This window comes from Equus przewalskii, chromosome 14 (assembly GCF_037783145.1).
Source record: "Equus przewalskii isolate Varuska chromosome 14, EquPr2, whole genome shotgun sequence".
NCBI classification, from domain to species: Eukaryota; Metazoa; Chordata; class Mammalia; order Perissodactyla; family Equidae; genus Equus; species Equus przewalskii.
The window spans coordinates 76,111,822-76,130,834 of NC_091844.1; the positions used below are offsets into that span (position 1 = coordinate 76,111,822).

The window sequence follows — 19,013 nt, forward strand, 5'->3', positions numbered from 1 at the left end:
ATAACATCCTTGGTTTAAGGACAACAATCATTGCAGTTGCAAAAATATACGCCACTACTTAGACTATGTGGCAGGGTCTATGTTGTAAAACAAGCCCCAGTTTTGTTTATATTGAGTTTGGATTGATGGAGAATGTGGCGTCCATCTACCAGGGGTCATTCCAGGCCACCACAGCAGGAGGCCATATAATTCCTCAAAAAATCCTGTACTTGTTGGCTGGTTTCTGCTTGATACTCAGAAGTTGAATACTAGAGAGCAAGTAGTGCTTTTAATAGAACCTTAAGATTCTGTAGAAACAAGGACAGAGCAAAAGACATGAGCTATGGAATCATCAGACCTGGGACAAAACTTCAAGTCACTCACTTATCACTATTTATTCTTGAACAAGTAATCCAAGTCTGAATCTCAATTTGCTCATCCGTAAAATTGATATAAAATTGATGTCTACCTCGTAAGGTTGTTGTGAGGTTGAAATAAGGTAATGTGTAGAGTGTCTAGTACACAGAGGAAGCCAGAAAAAACGGTAGATGTTATTCAGACTCAATCATTCAATATTTGCATAGTCTATGTTAATATATCTTTATTAGACTCTACATTTCAACATAGCCAGTGCCTGAGAAGTGGTATTCATATTGACGACTCTGAGATTAGCCTCTTAAGACCCTAAAGGGATTCTTAATCCACAAGTAATAAGTGGTGATCAAAAAGGTTTTACTGCTAACATATTTAATTAGTCTCTATTAGTATAATGTTGATCAATTCAATGGAAATATTTTTCATCTCACTTTACTTGCGTTTTCTGCGGCTTTTGACTCTGTTCAAAACTCTTTCTAGAATATTAGCTTTTCTTTGTTTCAGTAATAACACTGTTTCCCGCAATCTCCCTGACTGGGCTTTCTAAATCTTTTTGTGGGCACCACCTCCTTTTCCCACCTCTTAAATATTGGTTGTCCTAAGTCATTTTTCAGAAGACACTCTTCTCATTCTAGCTACTCGTTTTAGGCAATCTCTTTCACTCCCAAGATTCACTTGTTATTTAATTCAGGGCCACTCAGTAAGGTTGTGTAGGTTGTGCACTGCCCTAACGTGCTAAGTTGAAAAAGAGAGTGGAGTCAGAAATCCAGTCTGTGCTCTACTTGCCAGGCTGAATACCCCAAGGCCAGTGTTTGCTTAGAGAGGGTGCCTTTTTCTAATTTATACAAAAGCATTCTATATGTCAGCAGTTGCCCTGATCTAAATTATACTCACAAATACACGTATGCACACATACACGTACACAGTGCACATCTATGCAAATATCAAACAAAATATTCAGTTGCCAATGGAAATCTCCATCTGTATGAATCAAACTCTGCGTGACCTAAACTGAGCTATCCTCTTCTCACCTAACTAAACTATTTAATCCATACTCCCTATCTCTCTGGATAGAACCAACATCCACTAAAATGCCTCCACCAGAAACTCTAGTGCCACATTTCACTCCTCCCTCTCCCTTACTCCCAATGTCAAATTGTAGTAGACATTCTGCTGTACTGTTCAGATTGCCCATATACACGCATATATTTCCCCAGCTGGTGGAAATGCTGATGGCTGAGAGCTTTCAGCCATCACCCCTCTCTGGGTTTTCCCTCATCCCAAGAGAGCTACCAGATCCAAGTGCCTGTTCCAAATGATAAGTCCACAGAGGAGTTTAAAAGCCCAACTCAAGGCAACTCTAAAGGGCCACCCAGTTTCAGAGCTCTCCAACAAATGCTTTCTTATGTCTTCATTGCAGCCCGATTTCCCCCTCTCCCCAGTCCTGCTTCCTTCCCTTTCCCCACAGATATTTATTCCAAGAGCACTTCTGAATAATCTCCCTGCACACTAACCTTCACCTCACAGTCTACAACGCCAACCATTCTCCATATACCATTGATTATATCTCTTAAATATCGGCAGAATATATTCACCTCTCTGCATTCCCACTGCCACCTCCTTATTCACTACTCCTTAATCTCTCACCTGAATGAAACAAGATGCTATCAGCTCATTAAATAAGATAGAAGCATTCCTTCTATCCTATTCTCTGCAGCAATTGTACAAGACAAGCTAAGTATTTTGTGTTCTCTGAATGTTTGGTATAATTCTCTCATCTGGATTTAGAGACTTTTGTATGGATATTATTTTTAATAATGGATTCAACTTGCTTAATATGTACACAGGCTTATCCAGGTTTTCGACTTTTCCTTGGATTAGTTTTAAGTTACAGTTTTCTAGCAAATTTCTGCGTCGCTATGATTTGAAATGTAAGGGCATGAAGTTGTTAACAGTAATCTCCAATTCTTTCAGAAATAAATCTCTGCTCTATCTAAGGTTATATTCTCCTTTTCACTCCTAATCTTCTGCATTTGCACTTTGATGTACATGACCAATCTTGCCAGTTTTGCCTGCTTATTATTATTTGTCTTTTAGAGACTGTTTTTTATTTTTGTTGTTTGTTCTATTACATTTTGTTTCTATAATTTCTGTACTTAATACACCCTATCTTCTTTTTAACTACTCTCAAATCTTTTTGGTGTTGTGTTATTTTCATCTAATATTTTAGTTTCTTCTAATTAGGGGGAAACCTACAAATAAAGCATCACTTTGAAAAAATAGTGGACAGGAAATTATGTCCACTGGCACATTCTTTCCCTGGCATCGTCTACAAGTACATCAATAAGGGAGAGATATTTTCAGGGAAATGATAGAAAATTTTAAAATATATTTGTTTAGTCAGATAATCTAGGTTGTACTGTGGTAACAAATAAATTCTTAAATCTTGTTGGCTTAGAGTTCACTCACAGAAGTCCACTATGTGTCAGTGAAGAGGCTCCTCCATCCTGTGATATATCATCTCAATACATGAATATGGCCATTGTTACATGTGAAGATCAAGTTGGAGGAAATGCATAACCTTTTAATTGCCTTGGCTTGGAAATCACACACATAGCTTCCATTCTCTGTGTATTGGCCAAAACTAGTCATGAAGCTCTTATCTAACTATGAGGGAAGCTGAGAATGCAGGGGAGCACATGGAATATTTACAAGCCCTAAGTTTCTCTGCCATAAATCCGGCATGAGTGGCTGCTACCAAGAGGGGATGTTTCGTCATTGTAACCTTCAAATATCTTCAGCTTTTGGCACCATGCCTGACACATAGAAGGCTCACAATAAATGTGGATGAATAAGTAAAAGATTGATAAAGTGAATAAATGAAGGAAGTGTTATATTAGTAGGAGTCAGACCTCAGAAAATGGAGCTCTGATCTTGATTTCCATCCCTATCATTAGCTAGATCCATGTGAGCAGGTCATTTAACTATAGTTTCCTCCCTTACTTATCCGACGAAAATAGTTATGATTCTTCTATTTGACTCACAAGACTATTATGAAAATTAATTCATTCTTTCAACACTTATCCTTTAAGTTCCAGTTGTGGGCTGCCACTCAGAAGCAAGGAATAGCTTCTATGACAATGTGCATTGAGAATAATAACATCTCATAGGTTTGTCATAGAGATTTAATGAGAAAATAAACATAAATCACTTAACATACAGCAAATTCTTAATAAGGACTAAATAAATGTTCACTGTTACACTCTTCTCCATGCTTCCAGAGATCCTGCCATGTGGTAGTAGTAGGAGATGATGGGTAACCTGCAGAATCAATTTATGCTTTCTTCATATCTGAAACTTAGACTTATCTCAAGAAAAGGGAGGAATAATTGCAGCCAATAATCAATGTGATTTAGTTTTTAATACAATTAATATAAATTAATGAGTTAATCAAAAGGCAAACAATCATAATTTTCTAGAGTCATTGACTATGAACTTTTTATTTGATCCCTGGAAGGGACCTCCATATGTTCCATACGAAATCTGAGATAGCTGCAGCCCTTCAGCATTGCAGTAAACTGAGAATCATGGGAGATGCTACGAAGACATCAAGTGCACTGAGTCAAATTTTCCTTCAAAACAAAGTTTTAGTTGATCAGCCAGACTCAAATTTAGAACAATTCTTCTTAATTGAAGAAAGCTGGTATTCCCAAACTCTGCTTCAGTAATTATATGCAGAATGAATTACCATATAAAACACAGGAAAAGCTTTTCTCTCATTTTGAATGAATCTTGTGTCTACACCAATACATCAATAAAATTTTATCTGAGATTTAAACTTAAAAGTATCTCCACAGTTTCTTAGAGAACTTTATCACTACTTTACAGAAGCTAAATTAAACTGCTCCTGTAGAATATACTCTGACTTCCTATTATAACACCACTTTCAAAATCACAATAAAGATACTTTCCCACTACTGTTTCATTTCTCTCTGGGTTATGTCTTAGAATGTAGAAAATGGCAAAGGAACCTGAATAGTTTTTCCTTTAGAGGAAAATGAAGTTTTTAAAATTTTATTACAAAAACAATACATGCTTGTTATAAAAAAAATCAAATAGTAGAGAATAGTATGCAACAAACACGGTCTATTTTCCCTGCTCCCACTCTCAGTCCCACTGGAGGTAGCCATTGTCCAGACATTTTGTATAAAATACCAAAATATAAAGACATTTGCATATATTTTATGATTTGCTTTTTTCACCTAATACATTTTTAACTTTTTATAGTCGACATTTATAGGTTTACAACATCTTTTAATGACTGTGGATTATTTTATTAAATAACAATACTATAACTTATTTAATCAATTCCTGTGAATGAACATCTGTATATTTTCCAGTTTTGTTCTAGTAATGCAAACAATGTTGGTCCCATATTTCAATTTCACAGATTATAGTTGACTTTGCTGAACATGTGGGCAAGAGAATGCAAAGTCTAATTTCTATGCTTGATTATTTGCTCATAACCAATTCTGACATCTTAAGTGATCACCAAAATGATCAAAAACTCTTTCATTAACTTTATATGAACATTTGTCACACAATTGTCTCTGTTGATTTTGTGAGGATTCATCACTTGTCGCATAGAGGTGACATCTGTACTTTTTTCCAAAAATAAAAATAAAATCAAGACATTAAAAGTAAATTGCTACTCTGGAAGTTCCAAGTTATTTATATTATTGGAATACAAGTGAAATGTATTCCCTCTTTTTGTCACATTGCTTTGTAGAGAGTGGAGGTTAAAGTTATTGTGTTTTGGAGTATGTAACACTGCATTAAGCCTTGGCTCTACCATTAACTGGTGTCTGCTGTCTCCCTCTCCAGTCTGTTTCCTTCCTTTTGTTTTTTCCAGCTTTATGGAGGTATAATTGACAAATAAAAATTGTATATATTTAAAGAGTACAACATAATGTTTTGATATATAAAAACATTGTGAAAGGATTACCATAATTAAGCTAATTAACTTATCTATCACATAGTCATCTTTTAAAAAAATTTTTTGTGAGAATACAACATTTACTCTCTTAGCTAATTTTAGGTATACAACACGGTATTATTAGCTATAGTCACCATATTATACATTATATCCCTAGAATTTTATTCATCCTGCATAACTGAAACTTGGTATCCTTTCACCGACATCTTCCCATTTCCCCCACCATCCCTGGCCCATGGCAACCACCTTTCTACTGTTTGCTTCTACGTATTCCACTTTTTAAGATCCCACATACAAGTGAGATCATGCAGTAATTGTCTTTTTGTGTTTGACATTTCACTTAGCATGTGTCCCTCAGGTCCATCTATGTTGTCACAAATGGCAAGATTCCTTTCTTTTTTAAGGCTGAATAATATTCCATTGTCTATATATACCACATTTTTCAAACCTATTCTTTCACCGACACTTAGGTTGAATATATATCATAGTTATTATGAATAATGCTGCAATGAACATTGGAATAAAGATATCTCTTTGAGATTTTGATTTTATTCTTTTGGATATATACTCAGAAGTGAGATACTGGATGATACGGTAGTTCTATTTGTAATTTTTTGAGAAATCTCCATACTAATTTCTATAACGGTTATACCAATTTACATCCCTAACAACAGTGTACCAGGGTTCTCTTTTCTTCATATCCTTGCCAACAACTGTTATCTCTTATCTTTTTTTATTTTTTAGAGATTGGCACCTATCTAACAATCATTGCCAATCTTCTTTTTTTTTTTCTTCTTTTTCTTCCCAAAGCCCCCCAATACATAGTTGTATACTCTAGTTGTGGCATGTGGGACACCACCTCAGCATGGCTTGATGAGCGGTGCCATGTCGGCGCCCAGGATTCAAACTGGCGAAACCCTGGGCTGCCAAAGCAGAGCGTACGAACTTAACCACTCGCCACAGGGCCAGCCCCCTCTTGTCTTTTTCATAATAGCCTTCCTAAGAGATGTGCGGTGATGTCCCATTGTGGTTTTAATTCGAATCTTTTTAAAAGTCAACTCATTTTGTGAATCTTTCCTATTATTTTCCTAGTCTCTAATTCATTTATTTCTGTTCTACTCTTTATTATTTTCTTTCTTCTCTTAGTTTTGGGTTTAATTTATTCTTTTTCTAGTTCCTTGAGGTGTAAGGTTAGGCTGTTTATTTGAGATCTTTCTACATTCTGTAGGCATTTATCATTCTAAACTTTGCTTTGAACGCTGCTTTTGCTGCTTTCCATAAGTTTTTGTTTTTTTGAGGAAGATTAGCACTGAGCTAACATCTGCTGCCAATCCTCCTCTTTTTGCTGAGGAAGACTGGCCCAGAGCTAACATCTGTGCCCATCTTCGTCTACTTTATATGTGGGATGCTTACCACAGCATGGCCTGACAAGCAGTGACATGTCCACACCCGGGATCTGAATCGACAAACCCCGGGCCGCCGAAGCAGAACGTGTGAACTTAACTGCTGTGCCACCGTGCCAGCCCTTCCCATAAGTTTTTATATGTTGTGCTTCCATTTGTGTTTGTCTCAAGTTAGTTTTTGCTGCTTCTTTTGATTTTTTCTTTGACCCATTGGTTGTTCAGAAGTATGTTATTTAATCTCCGCATATTTGTGAATTTTCCAGTTTTCCCTCTGTTATTGATTTCCAGTTTCATACAATTGTGGTTGGAAAAAATATATGCTATTATTTCTGTCTTCTTAAATTTAAGACTTGTTATGTGACCTAACATATAACCTTTTCTGGAAAGTATTCCATGTGCTCTTGAGAAGAATGTATATTCTGCTACTATCGGATAGAATGTTCCCTATATGTCTATTAGGTCCTTTTGGTCTGCCGTGTTGTTCAAGTCTGCTGTTTTCTTATTGATTTTCTGTGTAGATGATACATTGTTGAAAGTAAGGTATTGAAGTCCCCAATATTATTGTAATGCTGTCTATTTTTTTCAGTTCTATTAATATTTGCTTTATATGTTAGGTGCTCCAATGTTGGATGCATATATATTTATGATTGTTGTATCTTCTTGATTTATGTACGGGGAATCCTGTACCTACCACTTAAAAAACCTGTAACATAGTGTCATAGTTTTTTATTTGCATATTTGTCTTACCCCTAGATCAATAGTTCTTAATCCTCGGGAGATGGAGGGTGGGTTAAGTCTTCTTTTAGATGTGAAAAAAGATGTTAAGTTTCTCCTGTTTTCGCTGCCTCTTAGAACCCACCCCCTAAAAGCTTTAGGAAGTTCACAGAAAACTCTAAAACCACCCTTGATTCCAAGTTAACCACATCCAAATTAGACTGTGAGCTTTAAAAGGCAAAGGTGGAGTTTTTTTTCACTTTGTTAACTCTCAACATCTAATACTATGTTTGACTCAGAGTAAGAGTTAAAGTACTATTCATCAAGCGAATATTAATTCACAAGCCAAGGAAAATGTCAAGTAATTTGCTAGCTTCCATTATCCAGAACAATTTAATTACATGAGTGTTTTTTGAACTTCAGGTATTTACCCAATGGTGTTTAAGACCACCCTATTCTCCACTTCATTTCCTCTGAAATAAATTATAAAAGATAAAATTCAATTAGAGGTAAGATCTCCTACCATAATCCCACTTTAAAAAGAAGAGGAAGCATTGGGTTTAGAATGTGCTCTCTAGGGTCTTAAACATCAGCCATATGACAAATTAATACAAAGTAGAGCTCTGTAAAAGTGAATTGGATAAATATTTCAAAGTGCTTAAACTTTGCAAAATTTAAAAGAGCAAAAATCTTACTCTTTAAATGCTATTGTGACAAATTATAAATCAGAGTTTAAGAATCAGAGTTAATGTCTTCAATCCCAATAACAAAAATAAAAGATTGACACAGAATATGTTCTCCAGGATCTTAAACATGAAAACAAACTAATTCAATTCAACAAATAGGTCAATGTGATTGAAACTTTATGAATTTTAAAAAGCTAAAAACTCCTATTATATTCCCAATTAATAAATTAGAAAAAGAAAACTAACAACAAAAGAAAATTAAAAAGAATACTCAGACTTATTTAAGAGCCATTTGTTTATTACCAGTAATACAAACTTCCATGAAGGCTAAATTTGTGATGGATTTTTATGCAGTAAAACAATAATATTTTTCCATTAATTACAAAAGAAGAAATAAAATGCTCTGTAGCTATAAAAATCTGCCTTGAGAGTAATCACCAAAGCCTCAGTTCTAAATTCCGATTACTCTGGGCTTTGAACTAAGCTGAATTTTCAATTCACTGCACATCACTTTCAGAGAAAGCTGCTATAGATGCAAAACCCAGCTGAGACAGGGGATTTATTTAAGTTTTCACTTTTTAAGCAAATTCCAACTATTCCACAAACATTTATTTTTGGCATTTACCATATAGAAGATAATTTGCTACATGTGGGAGAGGACTACGTAATAAAAGACCTGTTCTCTACCCTCAGCAAGTTTGTGACTGAGAACTTCTGCTTCTGACCAAGATGGAGTAGCATAGGGTGGATTCACCTTCTTGCCTGAAACAACCAAAAGACCAAAATAATATATAAAGCAACAAACTTTTGGACAGTGGTCATAAGGCTATAAAGGACAGTTTAAAAATTAAAAAATAGAGAATTCTGCTTTTTAAAAATCACCCTTAATAAGCTTAATAAGCAAGCCACTGACTGGGAAAAAATATTTGCAAAGCATGTATCTGATAAATTATTTGTACCCAGAATATACAAAGAACTTTCACAATTTAATAATAATAAATCAAACAGCCCAACTTAAAAAATGAGCAAAAGCTTTGAATAGACATTTTACTAAAGAAGATATATGTATGGAAAATAAGCACATTAAAAGCTGTTTAACTTCATTAGTTATTGGAGAATTGCAAATTAAAATCACAATGAGATTCTACTACACATCCATTAGAACGGCTGAGATTAAAAGCTGACCATATTAAGTGCTGGCAAGGATATGGAGGAAATGGAGTTCTCATACACTGATGGTAGGAATGTAAAAAGGTAACAATAAGTTTAAAAAACAGTCTCACAGTTTCTTAAAAATTAAACCGATACATGCCATATGATCCAGACATTCCACTCCTAGGAATACACTCAAAAGAAATGAATGCATGCATCCATACAAAGACTTGCACATGAAAATTCATAGCAGCTTTATTTGTAGTAGCCTAAAACTAGAAACAACTCAAATATCCATTCAACAGCTAAATGCATAAGCAAACAGTGGCATATCCAGACAATGGAATACTGCTGAGCAATAAAAAGAATAAGCTATTGGTACTCAAAGCAATATGGATGAATCTCAAAATAATCACGCTAAGGAGGAAAGCCAGAGAAATACTGAGTACATACGGTATTATTGCATTTTATAAAATTCTGTAAAATTCAGACTAATCTATGGTGACAAAAAACTAACTCATTGATTGCCTGTGGAAGGAAGGATAGGGAGAGTGGAGGATACCATTACAAAGGGGCACAGGGAAACTTCTGGAGGTGATGGATATGTTCATTATCTTTATTATGGTGTTGATTTTACATATGCATACATATGTCAAAACGTAAGTTGTGCACTTTAAATGTATATATCTCAATTATATTTCAATAAAACAGTTAAAAAAATTTTTTAAAGGGCACACACACAAAATAAGGTTATGATCTAACAGGCATGATCAACATGTAAACACTGAACTTTGGTCCACAGCAGAGTTACTGAGGAACAAAATATACCGAAGAGATAAAGAATAACTCTGGCTAGGCAATCAGGTAATGAGGGAACATTTGAGTTGGGCGTTGAAGAACAGGGAGACGTGGGGAGAGGGACAAGCATTCTAAGTAGGATAAAATAAATTAAAAAATATCATTCTACCAAAGTGCAGAGGCAGGAATGTGCAGATGGAATTCAAGAAATTGAAAGGTTTGCATGTGTTTGAAACACACTGCACTGGTAGATGGAGAGAAGCTCACTGTGGAAAACCTAGTTTAATAGTTCGAGATAAAGTTGCAAGAGTCGTAAATCTCTCTAGCTATTTATCCAGGTTCATCACTTACAAGTTCTCCTTATACATAAATAAAAGAGACAGTCTTGCTATGCTTTCTGCCACTATGTAACAAGTATTCTTCTTTCTCCAGTTTCCAAGTACATGTTCCTCACTTTCTTCTGAATCATCACCAGCAGTGTCCTCCAGTCTAGATTTCTACTAAGAGTCTATTTGAAGCACTTTTGTCTTTTTCTATCATACTCAACATTCTTCCAGCCTCTGCCCAGTATCCACTTTCAAAGCCCTCCCACATTTTTACGTATTTGTTAAAGCAGCACTCCACTTCCAGGAACCAAAATCTGTGTCAGTTTTCTATTGCTACATAATAAAGTACCATGAACTTAGTGGCTTAAAACTATACTCATTTATTATCTCAAGTTTCCATGGGTCTAGAGTCTGGACATGACTTAGCTGGGTCCTCTGCAGGGTCCCATAAAGCTGTAATCAAGGTGTCCACTAGGCTGCATTCTCATATGGAGGCTTGACTGAGGAAGAACCTGATTCCAAGGCCACTGAGGTTTTTGGCAGAATTCATTTCTTCGTGGCTATGTGACTAAGGGTCCCTGCTTTTTGCTGACTTGAAGAAAGAGGTCACCCTTAGGTCCTAGAGGCTGGCTAAAGTTCTTTGTCATGTGTGCTTCTCCAACGTGACCAATTACTTCATCAAACCAGCAAGGACAGTCTTCAGCTCCAGTCTCCTAAGCAGAGACCTAACACAATATAAGATAGTCATGGAAGAGACATCCCACCACCTCTCGCCATATTCTGTTGATTAAAAGCAAGTCGCAGTTCCAGTTAACACAAATGGAGACAGGATTACACAAAGGCATGAACAGCAGGAGGCGGGGATCACTGGGGTTCACCTTAGAATCTGTCTGCCATTGGCAGGGTTCCTATCTTGGTTCCAACACTTTCCTGCTGTGTCACCTTAGACAAGTTCTTAATATGCGAAGACTCAGTTTTCTCATTAATGGAACGGGAAGAAGAATATACATCTTATATATTTGTTGTGAGAATTACTTGTGTAGGGGTATAGAAAAAATGCCTGGCACATATCTAGAATTTAATATATTGCATTTATTATTATATATTATTATTACTATAATTAACATAAAAGTAAAAGAGGATCATCAAAGGATTTTGAGTAGAAGATGATATGGCCAAAGATGGGCTTTAGGAGCATAGATGGTCAACGTGATCAGTATGCATTTCAGGTAAAGTATGACAAGGCTTCCGGTTAGGAGCATAGTCCCTGTGTTTACAACTCCAGGGAAGACTAGTCATACAGAATAGAAAGTGACTATTGCTTTCTGTAGTTGAGCAATGCAGCAGCCCAGCAGGAGACTCTAGCTATAGTCAGGGTTAGGGTAAAGAAATGAGAATCTTCCAAAGGTCCATCAACTGACGAATGGATAAACAAAATGTGGGGCAGCCATACAATTCAGCCATAAGAAGGAATGAAGTACTGATACATGCTACAACATGGATGAGCCTTGAAAACATTATGCTATGTGAAAGAAGCCAGACACAAAAGTCTGGCTTCTTTCACATACATGTCATATGAGTCCATTTATATGAAATGTCTAGAATAAGCAAACCCATAGAGACAGAAAGCAGATTAGTACTTTCCTGAGGCTAGGGGGAAGAAGGAATGGGAAATGGCTGCTTAATGAGTATGGAGTTTCCTTTTGGGGGTGATGAAAATTATTTATTAATTAAAGTATATAGGGATGACAGTTGTAAAACATTGTGAATGTACTAAATACCACTGAATTGTACATCTGAAAATGGTTAATTTAATTTTATGTGAATTTTACCTCAATTTAAAAAAAAATTAGGACCTGCACTTGGGTGTTATCTGTGGGAAGAAGTAGAAGGAATGCATAAAATATAGAGGGCAGGGATAGAAACAGGAAAATCCAGAAAGCTGTTTAACAGAAGGACAGGTATAATTGGGAAAGGAGAAGCTGGAGATGAGTTTGAGATTTAGGGCTATATAACTCAGAAGATGGATCAATGTGTCAGCCATTAACAATAAGACCTTAAGTCATAGAGATCTGGGATTGAAAAAGAACACTTCAACCTACTGTTATCTGATATTTGAAATCAATGCCAAGTAGTCATCTAATTTATGTCTGGAAAAACAGAATTTTTTAAAAAGTGGGATTGGGGCCAAATACCACATAAGAATGGAAGATGCAATGGGGAAAAGAGTGAGGGGGATAACTATTAATTGCTTACTACTTGTTAGCCAGCTCCTTTACTCAATAATTTGCATCTATCATCTCATCTTAGCCTTATAACCAACAACCACCAACTTGTATGTCATGTGTAGTAAACATCTGCTTCTTTGCTGTTCATATTTGCCTCTTGCTATTGAGGATCTAACTCACATCCATTTTAACTCTGTGAGATTTAGGTGGGAATAATCCTACCCCCAACCCACTTTCAGACCTGGAGAGGGACCCACATCAGGTCAGAGTCCCCATCCCCAGCCCACTCCTGGCCACAGTGACTGATTCATGGCTGGATCCAGCACCCAAACAAACAGTTTTCCATGGCATTTTGCTGGCTTGGTGGGTAAAAGGCATGCCTGGTTCCTCTAGGATTGCTAGCTAAAAGGAGAAAATAAAACTAGATATGCCAACAGTCGTCTGTCACACCTTATCATGAAGATCTGCCTGAGAATAAATCAAACCAGGAGAAAGTAAAACCAAGAGAGGAAAGGTCTCTGTGGAGTTCTAACAGCATTATTTCATCCTCAAGATCCGACCAGCCTGAAGTCAGACCATGCCCTTCAGTTACATAAACAAATAAACCAATCCTCTCTCTCCTCTTAATTTTGCTAAGTTTTATTTTTGTTTCTTGCAGACCTGGCCTCAAGAATTGGACTTAGAGGCAGGTCTTTGAGGCAGGGACTCAGCAAAGGCTAAAGAAGACACAGCTTCTACTCCTGACCAGAACTCTGCCACTAAATCAATACTGTTCACCATTCCTACTATTTCCTATTACTAATACTACAACTATCACTAGTAAAACACTACTGTTATCACTACAACTATTACTACTAAAATTATACAGTTATTGTTACTAATTATATGACTGTTGTAACTAATCATGGCATCCATGATTAAAAATGGAAAACATTTTGCTACTCACTTATATCTGTAATCCTTACAGGAGCCTTGAGATACTGTCACTACCCTACTCACGGATGAGGAAAATAACACTCAAGAGGCCAGATTCACAACAATGAGTATTTCAAGTCTGTGTTGAATGATTCACTGTGCTTCACATTGTTGACAATGTATTAGTCCTTCTAAGGGAACCGGCCACCCACATCACTGACCAATGAGAGAGAGGGACTGAACTGCTGTGAGTAATACAACAGATCTTTGCTCTACCATCCAACCAAGATTGATCGAATCAAGGATGGGCACCTAACTGAAGGACAGAAATTCATCAACTACTTAGAAACCTTGGGCCTGAAGCAAAAAACAGAAGTGGGGTTTTTATCAAAAATTTACACAATGAAATTGTTGAAAAGTGCTTAGTTAGTGGTGGGGTCAGAAGCAGAAAGGATGCCAAGAGCCAAGTTAAGATGAAGACAAGCTATTTGCAAGGAGAAGTTATAAGGACGCAAAAAATGTAAGTAGAGGACACTAGTCAATAGAATTACTGGGTTCACAGAGAGAAGCAGAAATGCCATTATAAAGAGAAAGCAGGTGGCCCCTGGGAGTTATAAGGAGGGTAACTGGCCCCTGAAGTTGCTATGATTTCCAATGACTGCTATTTTGGGATAATTCACTCTTATTTTTATAACTTGGGGTGTTTGAAGGAGATCACTGTTCCTTGCAACTAAACAAGGTTGATTAGGACTCTGTACTATAAGATGGAACATTGGACACGGGAAAAACAAATCACAGTGACATTAACAAAGATTTTTTGCATTAATGGTGGCTGGAAGCTCCTCCCCCAATTACCTCTCACAAGGAATAGAATTGACAGCAGAGGCTGAAGTGAGCTAAGTACACAGGTGTGATGAGGGGAAGCAGCCAGGAAAGACAGCCATGTACATAACTTGTGAGTTGCAACAACCTTTCAAACACTGCTTCCAGTGGTCCTATGTGATGAGAATTAATGTTCAAGAACAAGATTCTACCAGATCTTTACCTGGGAAATGTACACCAGACTCTCTATAAAGCAGAAAATGAACATAAAAATGATTTAAGCAAACAAGCTTTGGAGGGTATCATCCCATCAGTAATTCAGAAACACCAAACATCCTAAATGTCCACAGAACCCCCAAATTCTGCTTTTCAATGGAGTTTTACTGAATGCACGTTAAGCTTGAAGCTGTGCCAAAAGAACAAACTGAAATCACTCAGAGGGTGACATTGTGGAAGGACAGAAGCAGACATTCCAAAGGGACTCCGATTCCCAAAGGCATCGATGCATTAGGTTATTAACCTCAGCTGAATCATTCATATGCCACAGTCCCTATTCTAAGTTCTGTAAGGGGAAACCTTTCCGTTACAACTCAATATGTCTTTTACTTTTTTCTCCTTTCCATTTACAGATACTCACACCAGGGAAGAGTTAGTTGAAAATGTCCTTGCTCCCCAGGCATTTGCTAGGGAAAGAGGTGGGGGAGCATTCGACAGCTGAGTGTTCGGCTATAACTCAGAGACTGTCTGCGTGAAATGTGGATTGGTTACCTTGAGACTGGACCAGTCTCTAAACAGAATTTCACTACATTAAAAGAGCAATGCATTTGCCTGTGAAAGTCTAGACTAGAAAATGACTCTCTGTGGCCATGGCATCAAAAATACTAGAGAAAGAAAGGAATAAATGCTTTCTGATGGATTCAACACCTACATGGCAAATTTGCCAAAACCCTTTGTGTAACTTGATCATCAAGTTACAATAAAATCAGGAAAAGTAATGAAAGAAAAAGCATTCTTTTCCCATAGTTTTTCCTCTATTTTTCCATATATATTTTTTCAACAATATGTCTTTGCAGGTTCTGTTTTTATACGTCTCTTTTTTATGTACATTTCCTTTAAGTAGTTCTAAGTACTTAAATATGTAGATCCTAAAATAAAACAAGGTCCGCAAAATTGCATTGCCACATTCTCCACTAGAGTTGAGTTAAAGTTTAATTAAAGTGAATTACAAGCTTCCCAGTACTAGTTATGTTGCTTTTCATGGCAAAGTTCTTTTGGTACACACCTAAGTTTCAAATATACAGAGGTAAAAGCATTCAGTAACCTGATTCCAGGGAACATCTCATCAGGAAGAGATCCACGCAGAATCATTTTGTCCACATGAGCAGTGGGGGTAAGATGGGGAAGTGGCAATTATCCTGCTTTAAGGGAAGTTTCATTCACTAGAAAACATTCTCCTCATCAAGGAATAATGGAGGAAGGCCCAAATATTTCAGTGATTCAACTTAAGAGGAGAAAACTCCCTTTGGGTGGAGAAAAACTAAGGGCTTTTAATCCCCAAATTTATTTAAAGCTGAGATAGCACCAGGGCTTAAAGTACACTGGAGTAGGGAAAATATGAGAACATCATTAGTGGAGATAATACTTTATGATTACCCTCATTTTATGCCCTTCTGACTTCTTCTATTCTATTAAGCTCTTTAAGAAGCATGACAATGAGGGGGGCAAACCCTCAATATCTAGTGGGGGCACACCCTCACTATCTAGTTAGCACACAAACAATTGCAGTAATGGTAATAATAATAACAGTAAGCTTATTGATTGAACTGACAGGCATTGAGCTAACTGTTCTACATTTCAACCTTATTCAAACCTCAGAAAAGTTCCACAAGATAAGAAAGATTACACCCCTTTTAAAGTTTTCAGTCTCATTATGACTTTACATGAGTGTGAAGAGTATATGAAATTGCTCACATCATCCCTAATCTCAAAGAACATATAGTATAATAAGAAAAAGATGTATACATATAGGACAATTAAAAAGTACAATCAAGAATAAAATTCTGACACATAAGACTTAATTGGAGGACAAGAAATATGAAGATGCTATAGCTCTCCATTAATTCTTGAGTCTCCCAAACTCCAGCTCAGACTTCTTGGCAAGCGTGGGTCTGCACCCTGATCAGCAGCACCGACCAACTAACTTATCTTTTCCACATCTCATTAGAGATAGTTAATGAATCGGAAGATGCCTCTTCAGCATCTTGTATCATTGCTTTCAGCAGCATACACTATCTGCATTTCATTATACATTTATCAGATGGTCGGTTTTATTATATATTAATGTATTTGAAGACCTCAAATTCACCCTTTAAAAGTGATCATATTTTTCCTTGCCATGAGATAGATTAATCAAAAGAAGAATTGGTTTTACCTGATGCTCTGAACGTCTCTTATTTGGCTTTAATGTTACTTAATTGATGCTCAAACAAAAATACTTTATACATTTCATTTCAGAGACTTTCAAACATACAATCTTGGAATACTAAGAGCATTACAGATTTTCTAGCCCCCAATTTTTATTTTATACATTTGAAATTGATGACAGACTAATAAAGGTCTAGATCATGAACCTAGGTCTCTTAAATTACTGCTTTGTCCTCAATTCAATTCAATCAATATTTTCTCAGAATCTGTTATATGCTGGGCACTGTGCTAAGGGCTGATAATATAGTGGTAAACAAGACACAGTCTAGTGGGAAATAGAGACATTTTTGTTAGTGTTTGTATATCATTTATCTATACACATTATACGTATTTAAGCTACTGTGTTGATAATAAGATGGCAATATAGTCGTAATAATAAGGTCTCTCATTTAATGCATGTCTCAGTGTGCCAGATTCTGTGACATTGAGTTTCTTATTTTGCTTAATTCTTGTAATAACCATGCGAAATATTTGTGACTGTCCCCATTTTATATGTGAAGAAGTCAGGACTTGGCTCAAGCAAACTGCTCATCATCAGACAGCTAATGGTTGGAATGGATGCATATCTAATTCCAGAGTCTTAATGCTGTCCACTGCAGTATACTTCTGAGATCTCTTTCTTAATGCTATATTTCCAAACTTCTCATGGATATTGATAAATGAAAAAATATACACTAGATATACGGTCAAAATCAAAGACTTTCTTCAGCAAATTAAAAATTATAACAATAAATAAAGATTGCCTTTTGAGATGTTCTGATCACTTAGTCAATTTTTGAAAGTGTAAGTGATTTTAAAGTTGAGCTGGAGGAGTGAACATGAAGTGAATCTCATGTTTTGCTTAAAGCAAATACCATCATGTTATGCAAAGAACGAGGACTTTGAAGTCACACAAACTTGGTTTTAAATCTCAACTTTGTCTTTCTCTCATTGTATAGTCTGGGTGATGCTTCTCAAAATCTTGTACTGAACATTTCCTCATGCATAAAAATGTAGGTTATGCCCCTTATTCAAGAGGATTGTGGTGTGAATTGAATGAGATCAGGTATGTAACGTGCCTAATGCAATGGCAGATGTAGTGGGTATTTAATAAATGCTCATTCCCTGAATGGGATCAATGCACAAAATAAGGGACTATTGAAGATACTTTGCACTGGAAGGAATGCTGTCAAAGGTGGTAGGAGAAATATCTTCTCAATAACAATCTTGTTCCCCAGAAGAACTATGGGCATAAGAGGAACAAGGTGTGGTAGAGCTAAATTCCCTTTTGGATGAAACCATTTGCATCCTTCTAACTAGGAAAGGAAAGGCCTATTCTCCCTTTTAAAAGTAGCAGAAGAGGAGATGGAGTAGTTTTAAACGTGACAGAGGATCTTTCCCAGCATCCTTGAAATTATCTGCCTATATGTCTCATCTCCACCTCATTCTCCAACATAAGGCTGGCCTGATACAGGTGTGGAAACAGCACAGGCTATATCCAGGCTACTTGGGGGCTGGAAAGAAGCCACAGCAATATCCATGGTGCAGGATGTCTTTTTGCAGAGGATCTTCTCTCTTGGAAGCAAAGGTAAGTCCACATTAGTAGAACAGAGGGTAGTTATCTCACTCACTGCTCATAGGCAAATCAGCATCCTCTGCTTCCAGAATCCCAGCATATCTGTACTTCAAACACTTAGGCGGCTACAGAGCTGTTCTTTTACAAGATGGGCATTTACACTTAAAAACAAGGAAAGGAGATATATGAAGGATAAATTGAGATTCCCCTGGGTGTTCACACAGCATCTCCTTACTTCAGGGTTTTCATTCTCATGGAAAATTGGCAACATTTTCAAGAGTGACCATTTACCAAGGACGTTTTATGAGTCAGACATGTATTATTCCTGATGCGTACATCAATCTGCAGAAATAGACATTATTTTAGATGAGAAAATTGAATCTCAAAGAAGGTAAATAAACTGCTCGAGTAACAAAACTAATAAATGAGAGAGCTGAATTTGGTACTCAAGTCTATATGAAGCCTATGCCTAGTCAACCTAGATTCCTCATCAGGCTAGAAGTGAAGATACTTGATAGATTCCACCTCCAGAGCCCAATACACTTGAAGTGAATTCTTGCAGATTAATTTCATCACCTGT

At 36.6% G+C, this 19,013-nt stretch overlaps 2 long non-coding RNA genes across 2 annotated transcripts in view; one reads left to right on the forward strand and one right to left on the reverse strand.

Moving 5' to 3' along the window:
• Positions 1-13,722, reverse strand: part of LOC139075814 (uncharacterized) — a 44,011-nt gene extending 30,289 nt beyond the window's left edge. Inside the window, exon 1 of the long non-coding RNA XR_011526675.1 lies at positions 13,604-13,722. This is a non-coding gene — a long non-coding RNA (uncharacterized lncRNA). The remainder of the gene's footprint in view (positions 1-13,603) is intronic.
• Positions 1-14,680, forward strand: part of LOC103550996 (uncharacterized) — a 32,517-nt gene extending 17,837 nt beyond the window's left edge. Inside the window, exon 4 of the long non-coding RNA XR_544921.2 lies at positions 13,625-14,680. This is a non-coding gene — a long non-coding RNA (uncharacterized lncRNA). The remainder of the gene's footprint in view (positions 1-13,624) is intronic.
• The last annotated feature ends 4,333 nt before the right edge of the window (positions 14,681-19,013 follow it).